The 16,653-nt window shown below is 40.6% G+C and overlaps 1 protein-coding gene across 1 annotated transcript in view; it reads left to right on the top strand.

Moving 5' to 3' along the window:
* The first annotated feature begins 14,025 nt into the window (after positions 1-14,025).
* The window catches only part of PLD1 (phospholipase D1), a 197,311-nt gene continuing 194,683 nt past the window's right edge, over positions 14,026-16,653 (top strand). Inside the window, exon 1 of the mRNA XM_056565190.1 lies at positions 14,026-14,063. The gene's annotated coding sequence lies outside the window, so the exon portion shown is untranslated. The remainder of the gene's footprint in view (positions 14,064-16,653) is intronic.

The raw sequence follows: 16,653 nt of genomic DNA, 5'->3' as shown, positions 1-16,653 counted from the left end.
AATGGAGTACCCCTTTTAAATATCTAGAGCAGGGACAGCAGAGAAGTGAGAAAGCGGGTAATGCTGCAGCAGCTCTGCCCCACCTCTTTGACTCTTCCTTGTGCCGGGACAATAAATTGATTTTATGAAATATAAGCCAACAACTTTACAAAAGGTAACCAGTACCTGGCTTTGTCCAGTCCCCGGACCTAAACTTTGTGGAAGAGGAAAAGCAACTAAGCCGCTCTTGTCCTCACATCCCCCCACTAACTATTCTCTACACCATTCTGCCGGACAGTCGGCAGGATGTTTAAAAGTAACACCATTAGGGTAATGGGGCCGATACTGGCCATTTCCATGGTATTGGGGACTCGTTCAATGTCCCCAATACCATGTCCGATACCTGCTGCCGCTCCGCTGCCCGGTGTAGTGAAGAAAACTGTGTCTTGAATCGTTCTGTGTCCCGATCTTCACTACCGGTACTCCCATCAGCATTGTGGCGATCGATGGAGGAGCATGTGACACACACGTCACTCCTCCTGCCCTGCGCCCAGGGAACGCTACATAGGAAGCAGAGTGACGTGTATGTCACATGCTCCTCCATAGATCGCCATGATGCGACGGGAGAGGACGGAGCAGTGGAGCAGCAGCAGCCGACAGAGGCTGTCTAAAGGGGGGCCCTGCTTATGTCTAAAGGGGGGCCCTGCTTATGTCTAAAGGGGGGCCCTGCTTATGTCTAAAGGGGGGCCCTGCTTATGTCTAAGGGGGGGGCCCTGCTTATGTCTAAGGGGGGGGCCCTGCTTATGTCTAAGGGGGGGGCCCTGCTTATGTCTAAGGGGGGGGCCCTGCTTATGTCTAAGGGGGGGGGGCCCTGCTTATGTCTAAGGGGGGGGGGGCCCTGCTTATGTCTAAGGGGGGGGGGGGCCCTGCTTATGTCTAAGGGGGGGGGGCCCTGCTTATGTCTAAGGGGGGGGGGGGCCATGTCTAAGGGGGGGGGGGGGCCATGTTTCTACCGCTGCTCACCATGTGGTCATCGGTCTCACCGCCAATGCAAATTTCCTGTTCTACCCAATAGAGAAGAGAGAAATTTTGGCTCATACTACAGCAGCCGCCTCCATTGTATACAACAAGGAACCCACATATCAGCACGGTAAGCAGCGCCAGAAACCGGGTCACCCTGGGGTCAGATTCCCTTTAAAATATAAGTACTCGCACTTGGTATCGGCAAGTACTTGAATTAAAGTATCGGTACTCATACTTGGTCTTAAAAAAAATGGTATCGGGAACATACCTAAACACAATCAGATGTACCGGAAGTCCCAAAGACTTACACGGGACTTAAAGGGGTACTCCGGTGAAAACCTTTTTTCTTTTAAATCAACTGGTGGCAGAAAGTTAAACATATTTGTAACTTACTTCTATAAAAAAAAAATCTTAATCCTTCCAGTACTTATTAGCTGCTGAATGCTACAGAGGAAATTCCTTTCCTTTTTGAACACTGATGACATCATGAGCACAGTGCTCTCTGCTAACATCTCTGTCCATTTTTGCAACCATGCATAGCAGACAACAATAAATAAAGCATTATTATTATTATTATTATAACGTCAGCAGAGAGAACTGTGCTCATGATGTCATCAGAGAGCATTCCAAAAAGAAAAGAATTTCCTCTGTAGTATTCAGCAGCTAATAAGTACAGGAAGGATTAAGATTTTTTTTTAATAGAAGTAATTTACAAATATGTTTAACTTTCTGCCAGCAGTTGATTTAAAAGAAAAAAGGTTTTCACCGGAGTACCCCTTTAAGACAAAAACTTCACCCTTGCATAAGGGAGTGAGTTAGGGTTAATTTAACTTTACTATATTTTAGCTGACTTACAAGCAATGTGTACCAAGTTTGATCGAAATATCTCCATTTGGAAGTTATGCAGTGGAAGCTATACATATATTAAGTTATACAGTGTGTGTGTGTGTGTATGTATGTATATATATATGTGTATATATATATATATATACACTGACAGGGTTAATAGAGGACTTCACGTTTAATAGCATATATTGTACTGCCCATTGTTTGGAAATGCTTAGGTAGGATATAGGAGTGCAGGAAGTATGTTGCATGTCCTGGTTTCTGCAAGTGTTGTAATTTCTAGTTTCTTTCATGGTTTGTAATTATGTAAGACTTAGTGGGACATGTGTGGTAACTGCCTTGGGGTGTAGTGTTGTTGGGGTGTTGTTTTGGTATATGAGGGGTTAACTTGACCCCTGTCACTCGTGATGCCAGGGTGAGGGTTAATACGCTGAGGTAAATCTTTGGCCTATCACCACTCTTCCCAGAAACGATAGGTGCGTGCTTAAATGAATGAAGGTCCACAATAGAGATGAACTTGAACTTGCATAAACTTTACTGAGGTACTTGCAGTACATCCAATTAACAGCAACAGTCTTAGCAATACAGTCTCTATATAGTACGGCAGTGATTGACAGATGCCGAGGACCATTGACTTATCCAAAGGATTATTAGAATTAGGATTGGTGCAGAGATCCGTCCAGATTTAGGGGTCTATTTAGGTCCGGTGATCTTGCAGAGTTAACAGTGATTGAGATAACTCACAGCTTTGTAAAGATGGCCGTTTCCGCTAGGCTTGGGCCTAGTCACTGCTGATGACAGCTGCGCAGATCCTCCTCCATCAGCAGCCCACAAGGAAAGAGACAGTAATGGCCGCCGCTCCCCTATATGGCAGGGCCGTCTCGGATTGGTCCGCGTCAGCCGTCACTCACCATCAAAACACATGGTGGGCAATCACCTGACTTCCTCCAAAGGTCCTTGAACCAGAAAACCATAGAGTTTTGGAACGCATCACGTGAACCCCAGGTCCTGCGACGCCACAACAAGGTAAGTACACTGTATTTACATATTTACACATTGAATCGGAATAATTTTAACTATTAAAGGGGTGACAAGGGGCTAACTATTGATGAGGACCCCACTGGTGCCTAGGGACTCTGACTTTGGGGACCTCACCACAAGGTAACGGATGCAATCCGGTACTGGGATACCACACATGGTTGTCCAATGTTGAACATTTTTCTCTTTAATTGTTGTTAATGTGAAATGTTTAAAGTAGAGTTTTGCCTTAGGGTGTCCATTTTAAGAATTGTGTATGGTCCAGCATGTGTCACTCTGCAGACATATGTATGATTTTTTTTGTTAGGGGAGCCCTGCCATGCCATTCTCCTGCTTTTAGACTAAGTTTCCACTTGGTTTTTTTCTGGCAGTTTTTGGAAAAAAATGCCACTGTTGTTTTTGAGCCAAAGTCAGAAGTGGATCCATAAGGAAGGAGAAGTGTAAGTCCTTCCTTTTATATGTCCTATTCCTTTTGAATACATTTCTGGCTTTGGCTCAAAAACTGCAGTGGAAGTATTCCAAAAACTGCCAGAAAGAAACCCAAGTGGAAACTTAGCCTTAATGTGAAGCCAGGTCCTGGCAGCAGTCTTTGTTTATGTCGGATTAAAGGATCTCATGTTTTGGTTTTTGGTTTTGTCTGGCTATGAGGTGTTGCTCCTATTTTTTTCAGGTTATTTAAGGATCCACTTACTGTTTCTTTAGTTGTGGATTATAGTCTTACTGCTGCCCATGTGCTCTGTAGGTCTGGTGCTACTTATTTTATTGGCCTGTTCCACTTTTATTTATTCAGTTCTCTGGCCTTGGTGCACTTAGTATTATTTCTTTTGACATCCACTCGCTCTGTGATTTGTACTAAATTTAAGCCATCATGCAGTCTTCTCCCATCAGTGCCTGTCATCTAATGATCAGTATTATTGCTATACGTTCGTATGATTTCCTAGTGTGACTGGTATTCTACCTAATAAGTACTGCAGGTTTCTGGTAGCCATTGTTAGGACCCCGAAAGAGCCCAGGAAAAATGCCTGCTACAGGTAAAAGCTGGTTCTGCATTCTAGACACCCAACAGCAATGTTAGACGTTCATAACATTCCTTTACGGGATTCTGGTACGATTCATCAAAGTCTGTGCAGAAACAAAAGTGGTGCAGTTGCCCATAGACAATCAGATTGCTTCATTTATTTATTTTTAAGCAATCTGGTTGCTATGGGCAACTGCACCGGTTTTGAGAAATCCCATTTGGCTAATAGCAGACTCTGGCAGACCTATCCTGTTCCGAAATGACATGGTTGACCATTTGAATCCATGTCATTTAAGACTATAGTTGTGGGTGAAAGTTTAAGACTGACACAAATTTTGGTTTTCACAAAGTTTGCAGCTTCAATGTTTTTAGACTTTTTTTAGTCAGATGTTTCTGTGGTATGCTGAAGTACAATTGCTAGCATTTACTGAATGACAAATACTGAACATCAAGTTTATGCAAGTACTCAATATTTATAGTAGGGACCGCACATTTTGAAAGACCACACATTCACATGTTATACGTTGCTTCTCAGTACAGTTTTAAAGGGGCTATCCAGGAAAAAAATGTGTTTTATATATCAACTGGCTCCAGAAAGTTAAACAGATTTGAAAATTACTTCTATTAAACAATCTTCATCCTTTCAGTATGTATGAGCTTCTGAAGTGGAGTTTCTTTTTTCTAAGTGCTCTCTGATGACACGTGTCTCAGGAACTGCCCAGTTTAGAAATCCCCATAGCAAACCTGTTCTACTCTGTGCAGTTCCCGAGACAGAGGTGTCAGCAGAGAGCACTGTTGCCAGACAGAAAACAACTCAACTTCAGCAGCTGATAATTATTGAAAGGATTAAGTTTTTTTTTTTTTTTTTTTTTTTTTTTTTTTATAGAATTCATTTACAAATCTGTTTAAAGGGGTTATCCAGGAAAAAACTTTTTTATATCTATCAACTGGCTCCAGAAAGTTAAACAGATTTGTAAATGACTTCTATAAAAAAAAAATCTTAATCCTTTCAGTACTTATGAGATTCTGAAGTTAAGGTTGTTCTTTTCTGTCTAAGTCCTCTCTGATGACACCTGTCTCGGGAAACACCCAGTTTAGAAGAGGTTTGCTATGGGGATTTGCTATGGGGATTTAACTACTGAAAGGATTAAGATTTTTTTAATAGAAGTAATTTATAAATCTGTTTAACTCTCTGGAGCCAGTTGATATATAAAAAAAAGGTTTTTTTTTCCTGGATAACCCCTTTAACTTTCTGGAGCCAGTTGATGATATATTAAAAATAAAAAAATGTTTTCCTGGAATACCCAGTTAGTATACATTTTGAGCAAACTGAATAAGCCCACTTGCCTCTTCATGGCCACCTGATTCAAGTTGGTCCCTAACTTAGAGTACTTGTCATTATGTTTTAAAATAATTTTATTTAGGATTAGATTCCCTCTTTTTATAGGAGTTTTTTTTGTTTTTGTTTTTGTTAAGCCTTAGATCCTACTCTTTCAGATCGCTTTCTGTGAGCTCCGCATTGAAGGACCAATCTGATTGGTTGTAGTGGGCAACTGGTCAACTTTTCCTGACAAGTTTTGATGAATCGCCCCCATTATTCCTATGGTTAGGTTATGTGTGGTCTAACAGAGTGAATTCATATTGAATAATGGGACAACCCACTTGACTTTACCATGTAATCATATGATTCCTATGTAACTAAACTAAGCCCAGTGTTTATGCACTTCTAATCCACCCACTTAACTAACAGGCATTGATCACACAGTATATGATCTGATGACTTTGTATGCTGGAAAATGCTGACTAAACAGTCACGAGAACCTGAGCTGATGTTTAAAGTTAGTTGTCGGCACTTGCAGACATTGGTGGATTCAATCTGGGATAAAATAGAACGAAAGGATATGGGGATCCTAAGGGAGGAGTTGCTAGGATTAGTTTTAATTAATTTGTGTACACATATCAGTTTACTGCCTACACTAAAATTCTTCAACAGATTATAGTAAAGTTCATTATGGTATATGGGGTTTTACAAAATTCTATTTACACACAGTAGAAGAAATCTGTATGGATCAAAAGGCATGCTAAGGATGTGGAATTCCTCTGCATGGCTTATCTATCGCACTCTGTGGGGCAATAGAAAGAATGAAATGTATGGCACATACCCCACAAAGTATGTTTGTCACGATCACACCCTATCGGTCCAGCCAAGAATCTAGAGAGAGTGTGATGGTGCAAGGGTTAAAGCTGCCAGACCTCTGGGTATCCACTACTAGTCACAGCAAGTCACCAAATTAACCCTTAGATAAACGTGTTTCATCTGAGCTGACTTCAGAAAGGTGAGCTCATATATTTAGAGATCAAAGACCAGAGCTGATTAATTAAACATTTAATCTGATAAAAGGTATCACAGTGCTAGGCATAAAAATAAACAAATGACATACAGTTACAAAAAATGTATAAAAGAGTTTAGCAAGACAAGTTCAGAAAGCAAAAATGAAGTTCTTACAGCATGATGATATTAGCGGTCCATGAGAGAGAGTGAGGTTCCAGCTGTTCTTAGGATGGTCTTGTCCGCTTGTCCCACAGCATTGAACACCCAACTTTTAGTCTAGCATTGTTTAAATATGTAAAAAAAATGTGGGAGCTCAACGTAAAAAGAGAAAACCTATACCTAGGATACTGCGTTGCACATACCCATGTGCCAAGAAAGAGTACTAATAGTGTGAAAAGGGGAGGCAGTCCTGCTAGGCTAGGTCAGAGTAAAAGATATAAGGTCAAAAATTAGAAGAGAGAGAGAGAGAGAGAGAGAGAGAGAGAAGAAAACGTGTCTAAAATAGCATAAAATTATAACATTTATTTGGAAAAATGATGTGAGGTCTGCGGCAGGGCCCTTGTCGCAGACTGGTCACTAGATAAAATGGTTACAATGGTATAAAATGCTAAAAATATAAAATATACACAGTGGTATTGCACTTCATTAATTGGACAATGAGACAATGATAGTGGGGCAATGGGACAGTGCAAACAGTATCTGTTTAGTTATATTATAAGAGCCAGGATTAATCCAGATGAAAGTACATAGCAAAAAGTTGATAATCCAATAAGGCAAATTTTCGATAGCTCTGGAGCCTCCCAGATTGGGGCCCACTATAAACGTTTTTAGGTGCAGAGATACAGGCGATGCCCCCTCTACCCCGACGGCACGGGGACTGAATGCAAGAGGGCAATCGCTATACAGTTCAGGCACTTAGTGCCTCTTACCGGCTACAGTGTGCACAGTCAGGTGAGTGCAGCTGTGCTTGCGATCCGGATACACGTCCCTCTGTCCTGGCGGCACGGGAGAAATGTAGGAGAGGTGATATGATCCGGTGCTGGGGGTTGGAGATGATGGCTGGGAAGCAGCGTGTGGCAGCGCTGTGAAGCCTAGCGGTCGTAGCAGCGTATGGCAACGCTGGAGGTATCCTCTCTACCCCGACGGCACGGGGAGCAGGTGAGCGAGTAGGTGAGGACCGGCAATGCGGTAACGATTGTCTCAGATGATGTGCAGGGTTGTCTTAACAACAGACGCGTTTCGGGGAACTGCGTCCCCTTTTTCAATGGTGGAGGTTCAGGAAGACTGTCAGCCATCATCTCCAACCCCCAGCACCGGATAATATCACCTCTCCTACATTTCTCCCGTGCCGCCGGGACAGAGGGACGTGTATCCGGATCGCAAGCACAGCTGCACTCACCTGACTGTGCACACTGTAGCCGGTAAGAGGCACTAAGTGCCTGAACTGTATAGCGATTGCCCTCTTGCATTCAGTCCCCGTGCCGTCGGGGTAGAGGGGGCATCGCCTGTATCTCTGCACCTAAAAACGTTTATAGTGGGCCCCAATCTGGGAGGCTCCAGAGCTATCGAAAATTTGCCTTATTGGATTATCAACTTTTTGCTATGTACTTTCATCTGGATTAATCCTGGCTCTTATAATATAACTAAACAGATACTGTTTGCACTGTCCCATTGCCCCACTTTCATTGTCTCATTGTCCAATTAATGAAGTGCAATACCACTGTGTATATTTTATATTTTTAGCATTTTATACCATTGTAACCATTTTATCTAGTGACCAGTCTGCGACAAGGGCCCTGCCGCAGACCTCACATCATTTTTCCAAATAAATGTTATAATTTTATGCTATTTTAGACACGTTTTCTTTTTTCTCTCTCTCTCTCTCTCTCTCTCTTTCTCTTTCTCTTTCTCTTTCTCTTTCTCTTTCTCTTTCTCTTTCTCTTTCTCTTTCTCTTTCTCTTTCTCTTTCTCTTTCTCTTTCTCTTTCTTCTAATTTTTGACCTTATATCTTTTACTCTGACCTAGCCTAGCAGGACTGTCTCCCCTTTTTACACTATTAGTATTGTTTAAATATATCATAACTGCTTTCTTGGGAGGGAGACTCCATTCCCCCCTCCCCTCTGATCCCACCAGGGGGGCTTCTCTCTTCCTGGCCCTCTTATCTGGTTGATTATATGATGGGACCAGAGTGCATGACTTCAAAGGAGATGTAAACACACAACAAGAACCCCCCTCCCCCCCCCCCAATAAAATGCAATACACAAAAGGACACACCGTCTGAATGACCCCTCATCCATGTCCTGGACAATCCATCACACACAGTTATAATTATAATACACATATAGGATTTTAATAATCAGGCCTTGGGCCTGACAATGTTATTGGGGAAAGTGGGGTGGGGAGAATACTTAAACTAGTGTTTTACATGCCAGTCTTAACTAAAATCCCAATGGCACTAGGTTTGTCAAATTTAAGAGGTGCACTCCTCTTTAATCTGGCACTTCAGTGCCACACTTTAAAGTTTATTCCAACTGGCATAGATTTTAGTTACAATGTATACTAGTTCTCTGATGTAAATCTGGCAGATGGGGGAGGCCATGTTTCAATCATGCTAACCCCCGCCTACTTGCTTAACAGTAAAATGGCAAAAAGTTGAATTTTTTTTCACAAACTAGGTTTTTTTTTTGTTTGTTTGTTTTGTTTTTTTTGTCATTCATGGTTGCTATGGTAAAGAAATAATGTGCTTTTTTTCTTTTTATAATGTTTTGAACTGCACAATACAAATTCCAAGTCAGTACAGGAGGTGAAGTCGCCCTTGAAACCCTTTTTAAGGACAAAGCTGATTTTGGACTTGAGGACCATTTTAATTTTATTGGGGTGGGGGCATTTCACTCTTGGACCCAGGCAGGGCCAGCCCTGAGGCAGAGTAGGTGGCATGGAGTAGGTAAGGAGCGCTCAGACAGCCATCTTCACTCACTGAACCTCCGAAAACCCTGCTAGGGCTTTAGATTCTGTGATCCGAAAGGCTTAGATACATTCTTAGAAAAAAAATAACATTTATGCTTATATAGAAATAAAGTATCACATCTCTTCCCCTTCATGCACATATACCCTTCCCACCAATAGTACTAACTATAGAACTATTTAATGCTTGCATTTGGTACTTTCCCCAACTTTACTGACCCCTTAATGTTCTTTGCTGTCCAGTTAGAGGACTGCTTTGTGGAAGTTATTGTATTATTATGCAGCTTTTAGAAACCAGTGCTGTGATTCTCTTTAATTGTTCGAGATGTTTTTGTTATGAGTTTTATGCTCTTTCATGCTCACTCGAAGAGAAACATTTTCCATTTATGTAATTGACAAATGGGATACTGAGCTAAATTACTTAGTCCATTAGTTGTATTGATCAAAAATGAGCCGAAGTTTTATCCAGATATTACTTGGCTCTGTAGCTACGTCTTCAAAAACAAAGCCCAGCATACACTGCTGGATCACTTCAGTCTGAATGAGCCAAGTACATTTAAGGGATTTTCCAGTTTTTTTGTAAGTTCTGCTACTTTATATTCTTTTTGTTTCAATTCCTCATCACAATATTTTCAAGATACGCTTGCTGTCAGTAAGTGGGGATATTCTTCTTTACATGGAAAAAATATATATATATAGGACTTTAGAACTGAACAGGTATTACCTTTCCTCACTGCCTGGCACTCCAATTCCTATCCAATGCCTACATGATCGGATAGTTTGCCATGGCTTGAAGGTGGAGCGGGTTGTTTCGAGGGGGCATGTACCAATTTATCCACGTATAGAATTACAAAAATAATGCAGCACTCACCATTAGTTCACACCTTTTTGTCTCGGGTGCAAAGAGTAATATCATCTGTGTTTGAGTGCCAGATCCTTATTTTGTAAGACATGAATGTACTTATTTGTGATAGTCGCATGTGGGCAAAATGATCCTTTTAATGAACCATTAGGTCTTTAAATATAAACCAGGTTCAAAGTAAGTTATATTACCGCTAATGGCAGACATCAGTGATCACACTGATGCTTGCCAGTAACCCTTTAGATGCCATGATCAAAACTGATCACAACATCAATATTATTTGTGGGGCTTGAAACACTCATGTGCAGCATGATTTGGGGTCTGACGAGTCAAGATGGTGGCTAAAGGTCCCCCTTTACCTGCTTCATGCCACTCTGCTACCATCCGCTTGTATGTTCTGCATTGCACTTAATAATAATAGCGATCGAAAGATTGCTATAAACAAACATTTTTGGTATTGCCGTGCACCAAATTATCACATTCAAGAAAAATTGAATAAAAAGTCCCATATATGCAAAAAAAAGGTAATCATAAAAAATTACAGATCACAGCGCAAAAAAATGAGCCTCATAGAGTTGCATATATGGAAAAATTAGAAAGTAATAGGGATCAGAATAAGGAAATTTTTCTGGGATGTGATGTGACCGAAAATCAGCAATTTTCGACCTTTATATATTTTTTTACATTTACGCCATCGCCATTCACCATACATAGTAACATAGCTCATGAGGTTGCCAGTATCAGACAGGAATCACTAACGTAATAATTTTATAGATTGGACCTTTTTGCACACAGTGATCCTAAGTATATTGATTTGATTTTAATATTTAACTTTTTTTTTTTTTGTAAAATGGAAAAAGAGGGGAATTTTATTATTGGGGAGGGGCTTTTTCACTTAATTTTAAGCGTTTTATAACTTTTTTTTTTTCTTTTTACATGCATAGGCATAGCACTGATCAATCTTATCTGTGATCTACTTCTCTGGTTTGCTAGAAGGCGGACCAGAGAAGATCGCAGCAGACGGCCAGGGGCAGGTGAGTGGCGCTCTGGCGACCATCTTTGTTGATCGGACATCCACAATTTAACCACGGGTAGTCCGATCAGTTTCTGTACAACCACCATATACTTCAGATACCGGGGTCACTATTAATCATTTGAAGGGTTAACGGTGTGCATCAGCGTGATTGCTGATGTCCACCATTACCGATGGTCCCCGGCTGCTGATAACAACCAGAACCAGCAGTCTATAAAGTGAGCACAGCTCCTCTGCTCCCTGCCTAGACCATGCACTCCATAGGGGGTAATTGTACACCCTGGTGCACTAAGTACCAGGCAGCGAGAGCATACATTTATGCCCTGCATCCTCTAGGAGTAAAAAGGGGAGGAGAACAAAACATATAAAATTCAAATTGGCTTTGTCCTCAAGACCGAAAATGGGCTGTGTCCTTTGTCCTTTTTAAGAGATTACGTAGATTTTCACGTTGTTCTGTCCATTATTTTAACTCTGTATCTTTTGGATTGGTTTTTGCAAATGCTGAAAGGGAAAGTGTCAGCTAGTTTTTTATTTTTCACCAATTACAGCCAAATACCTAAACATAGTGTCTGAGCTTTCTTTACAGCATATAGAGATATGCTTTAAAGGGGTACTCCGGTGGAAAACAACATTTTTTTTATTTTTTATTTTTTATCAACTGGTGCCAGAACGTTAAACAGATTTGTAAATGACTTCTATTTTATACAATTCTATTTAAACATTTTAATACTTCCAGTACTTGTCAGCTGCTGTATGCTCTAGAGGAAGTTGTATAGTTCTTTTCAGTATGACCAAAGTGCTCACTGCTGATGCCTCTGTCCATGTCAGGAAATTTCCAGAGCAGGAGAGGTTTGCTATGGTGATTTGCTTGTACTCTGGACAATAAATACTGGAAGGATTAAGAGGTTTAACCCCTTAACGACCATGGCAGTAAATGTACATCCTGGTGTGGTGGTACTTAGCGCACCAGGACGTACATATATGTCCTGTGTATGGCTGCAAGCATCAGAGCGGTGCTCGCGTCATACACGGCAGGTTCCGGCTGCTAGCAGCAGCCGGGGACCCGCCGGTAATGGCTGACATCCGCAATCACGTTGATGCCCCCCATTAACCCCTCAGATGCTGTGATCAGTACAGTGATTTTAGATACAAAAAGTTTTAGAGATTTTTTTTTTTTTTTTTTGCGGTACAAAAATATAAAAGTATCTAGCCATGGTTATCATTTTAATCGTATTGACCCAAAGAATAAAGAACACATGTCATTTTTACCGTAAAGTGTACAGTGTGAAAAAGAATTTCCTTCCTAAAAAAAAAATCTTTTGGGGGGGTTTACCATACATCTTATGGTAAAATGAGAGGTTTCAATCCAAATTACAATTGGTCACGCACAAAACAAGCCATTATATGGGTCTGTAGATGGAAATGTAAAAGTTATGGCTTTTAGAAGGTGAGGAGGAAAAAACGAAAAATGCAAACATAAAATTACATTTTTTTATATATCAACTGGCTCTGGAAAGTTAAACAGATTTGTAAATTACTTCTATTAAAAAAAATCTTAATCCTTCCAATAGTTATTAGCTTCTGAAGTTGAGTTTTCTGTCTAACTGCTCCCTGATGACTCACGTCCCGGGAGCTGTCCAGCTCCTATGGAGATATTCTCCCATCATGCACAGCTCCCGGGACGTGACATCATCATTGAGTAGTTAGACAGAAAACTTCAGAAGCTAATAACTATTGGAAGGATTAAATTTTTGCCTGGAATTTTTAAGGTTTTGCCTGGAATACCCCTTTTAAGGTTAAAATGGGCTTGGTCCTTAAGGGGTTAAATACAATTGTATAAAATAGAAGTCCTTTACAAATCTGTTTAACTTTCTGGCACCAGATGATTTTAAAAACTTGTTTTCCACCAGAGTACCCCATTAAAGAAGTACTCCGGTCTGTTTTTATTTATTTTTTTAACCCTATGTGCCTGAGCTGCCAAGCAATAAAAACAACAACTTTAAAGAGTACCTATTGTGAACTAAACTTTCCCTAATCCCCCTCCCTATCTTTCCCTGTCTCTAACTATATCTATCCTATTGTTTATTTTCAATTGTAAACCCCCTATAAATACTTTTTAATCTTCGGTAGCTCAGTTAGGAGCTTGTGAGAGGTGAGGAAGTGGGCGTTCCCAGCAGGCACGACGTCATGTGAAGCCTTCGGCCCTTCTTCCTTCTATCTAAACAATCCTTTTATCTTTATGAGCTGTGCTCCACTGACTCTCGGCCAGCACGCACCGGCTCTCCTTGTCAGCACGAGGAGCCTGAAGACTCCGCTGGCCGTCAGAGTCAGGAACGCGCCCTGCGTGGATGTGCGCACAGCGCTCGCTCCCTCCTGTCTGATTGACAGGCGGGGAGCTGCGCAGAGTATGAGATTTCAGACTCAGCCGACAGTCCGGCGTGAGTCAGAAATCATTAAAAAAGAGACCCCTAGTGGCAAGAATCTCAAACACATAAAACACAATAAAGTATAATTTTATTTTTAATTTTTTTTTATAGAACCCAATTACAAAATGTAATATATATATATATAGACAAAGAATAAGTGCTGCTGCATTCTTCTGTTGCTATATATATATATTAAACTATAACATATAGAGAAAAAAAAATTTGACGAGAGGTACTCTTTAATGTTCCGTTCTCCGGTCCCCGATTTCTTCCGCTTTCTGTAAGTCGAAGAGTCAGGTGACTCAGCATATCGCTGACTGTCACGTGACTCTTCGACTTATAGGAAGCAGAAGAAGTCGGGGACCGGAGAACGGGACATCGATACCAGAGCAACGGGATAACGTAGGAAGGTGAGCTAAAGTTTGTTTTGTTTCGCTTGGCAGCCCACGATTTTTTCACCTCAGGATTAAATTTTTTTTTTCTTTCAGTGCTGCAGCCGTATTTGTTTCCTGTCTGGATTGGATTATGGACCTGTGACCAAGGTTGGTTGGCCGCTTGCACCATTATACTTATTTTGGTTATGCTGCTACTCTGCAGTGTGTGTGTGTGTGTGTGTGTGTATATATGTATGTATATATATATATATATATATATATATATATATATATATATATATATATATTAATTTTAAATTTTAAATTTTTTTGGGGTATCATTGTAATCATATGGACATACAGAATAAAGATAATGGGGAGGTTCTCAAAGAATTTTGCGCAAAAATGTTGGCACGAAAAGTATCGGCCACATTTTTAAAGAGCTTTGTGCCGCGGTTTACACTGTTCACATCAGTTTTGTAAAAGTGGGTGTGTCCATGTATATATTGTCTGCTTTACATGATGTTTTCAAAGGGGTGAGAGTCCAGTTTACATAAAAAAAATTCACACCAGCTTTTTGTAGAAATCACAAATGGTTGTGGCAGTTTTATTTTTATTTATTTTTTCTCTTTGTTTTCTGGGGAAAAGGTGTTTAAATAAGTAAGTAATTATTAAAAAAGAAATATTAAAAATATTAAAAAAAAAAATTTCTTGGTCACTGCATCTGCACTCTCATTTAAAGGGGTTACCCACCATGAGGTGATTTTAGTACGTACCTGGCAGGCAGTAATGGACATGCTTAGGAAGGATCTGTGCTTGTCTTGGGGCTAAATGGCTATGTTGTGAGATTACAATAATACTGTGGCTAGCTTTTTGTGAACTGGTATTTCCTGTTTGAATTTTTTTTTTCTTTTTTTTACTACAAATCCCATAATTCCATTTTCCTCCTTCCCACACATCAGCCACCCCACCCATTGAAACATAAATGTGCTGCATCCATTCAAAAGACCTGTGGTTTTCAATCAGGGTGCCTACAGCTGTTGCATTAGTTGCAGATTGTCAGGTCTCGGCCACATTACAACCTGGGAAAAATCTTAAGCAACAATCATTTTGTATGCTGTTCAAAATAAATATTGGGGTGAAAATCGCATAAGAATTGTGTTAAAAACTATCACACATGGGTACAGACACTATTTTATGAACTACGCTAATTTTACAGCCTCTGTAGCATAGTCAAATAAAAAATATCATCAAAAATGGCACTTCTGGGCCTAGGCGGTAACAGGCTGGTGTTATTTAGGCTGGGGAGGGCCAGTAACAATGGTCCTCGCCCACCCTTGTAATGTCAGGCTGTTACTGCTTGGTTGGTATCTGGCTGAGAATAAAAATACAGGGAACCCTATGCGTTTTTCTTTTATTATTGAATTATTTATGGAAAAAAAAATGCATCGGGTTCCCCATATTTTCATTCTCCACCAAATACCAGCCAATAAGCAACAGCCTGACATTACCAGGGTTACTGGCCATCCCTAGCCTAAATAATGCCAGCCTGTTACAGCCTAGGCCCAGGAGTGCCATTTTTGATGCTCCGGGGCTGTTGTTAGCAGCTCTTCCCGGAACCCCTGTTGTACCTGGGTAATAATCGGGGGTTAGCCCTGTAGAGTAAATAAAAAAAATGTTTAAAAAACTTTTATTCCAAAAAACACCCCACAAGCCCTCGTTAACTATTTTTATTAACGTTAATAAAAAATAAAAAACACTGGTGATCGTCATAGTCCACAGGATACACTGATCTGAAATGGGAAGGACAAAAAGGGAAAAAAAAAAAATAAATAAGTTAGTACATTTATTGTAACCCACCCGCACATTTCCCGCCCGCACTGCATGACTACAACTCCCAGTATGCCCTTACAGTAAGGACATAGTGGGAGTTGTAGTCATGCGGTGCGGGCTTGTCATCTGCCCACCCATCTAACACACTACAGCCCACAACTACAATTCCCAGCATGTCCTTACTGTAAGAGGGAATGGGCAGGAGATGTGTGGGCGGCTGACAAGCTTGTCACCCTCCTGTACATCTTCTACCCGCTCGTCTCCCCGTGCCTGTGAAAATGAGAGTAAAAAAAAAAGTCACACAAAAGTCTCACGTGGGACTTTTTGTGCGACTTATTGAAAATGATGTTATAGGCAAGTTTGTAAGCCAGGTCTGACCTTGCTTTCACTTGCGACTTTTTGAAGGGGGTTTTCGACTTTTATTTGCTTACGTGCGACTTTCACAATGATAAATCCTGGACCACTTCAAAGATAAAACTGAAAATTGCTTAGGTAGGGCAGATTGGTATTTTTTTGGCTTACCCACAAAAGTCGCACAAAAAAAAACAGCTTGGGCACACGTGTGACTTTTTGTGCGACTTTTGTAAGCAAAAAAACCTGCTTAAATCCCTTGATCTTCCTCTATATCTGTGCCTTCTCGACAATATCCGGTTATCTTTTACTGAACTCATTTCTACTGAGATACATTGGGAAAAGAAGTTACGAAGCTTGATGTAGTAGTTGTGAGATATTTTAGAAACAGGTACAAACATATACAGTGATCCCTCAACTTACAATGGCCTCAACATACAATAGTTTCAACATACAATGGTCTTTTCTGGACCTTTGGAACTAGAAACCAGACTCAACATACAATGCTATGGATTCTGCGAAACGTGATAATGGCTTGAAGAACAGACCAATCAGAATGGACATTTTACTGGTA

The sequence above is a fragment of the Hyla sarda genome, chromosome 3 (genome assembly GCF_029499605.1).
Source record: "Hyla sarda isolate aHylSar1 chromosome 3, aHylSar1.hap1, whole genome shotgun sequence".
NCBI classification, from domain to species: domain Eukaryota; kingdom Metazoa; phylum Chordata; class Amphibia; order Anura; family Hylidae; genus Hyla; species Hyla sarda.
Note: the sequence above shows the minus strand (reverse complement) of the source record. Positions and strands in the feature narration are given on the sequence as shown.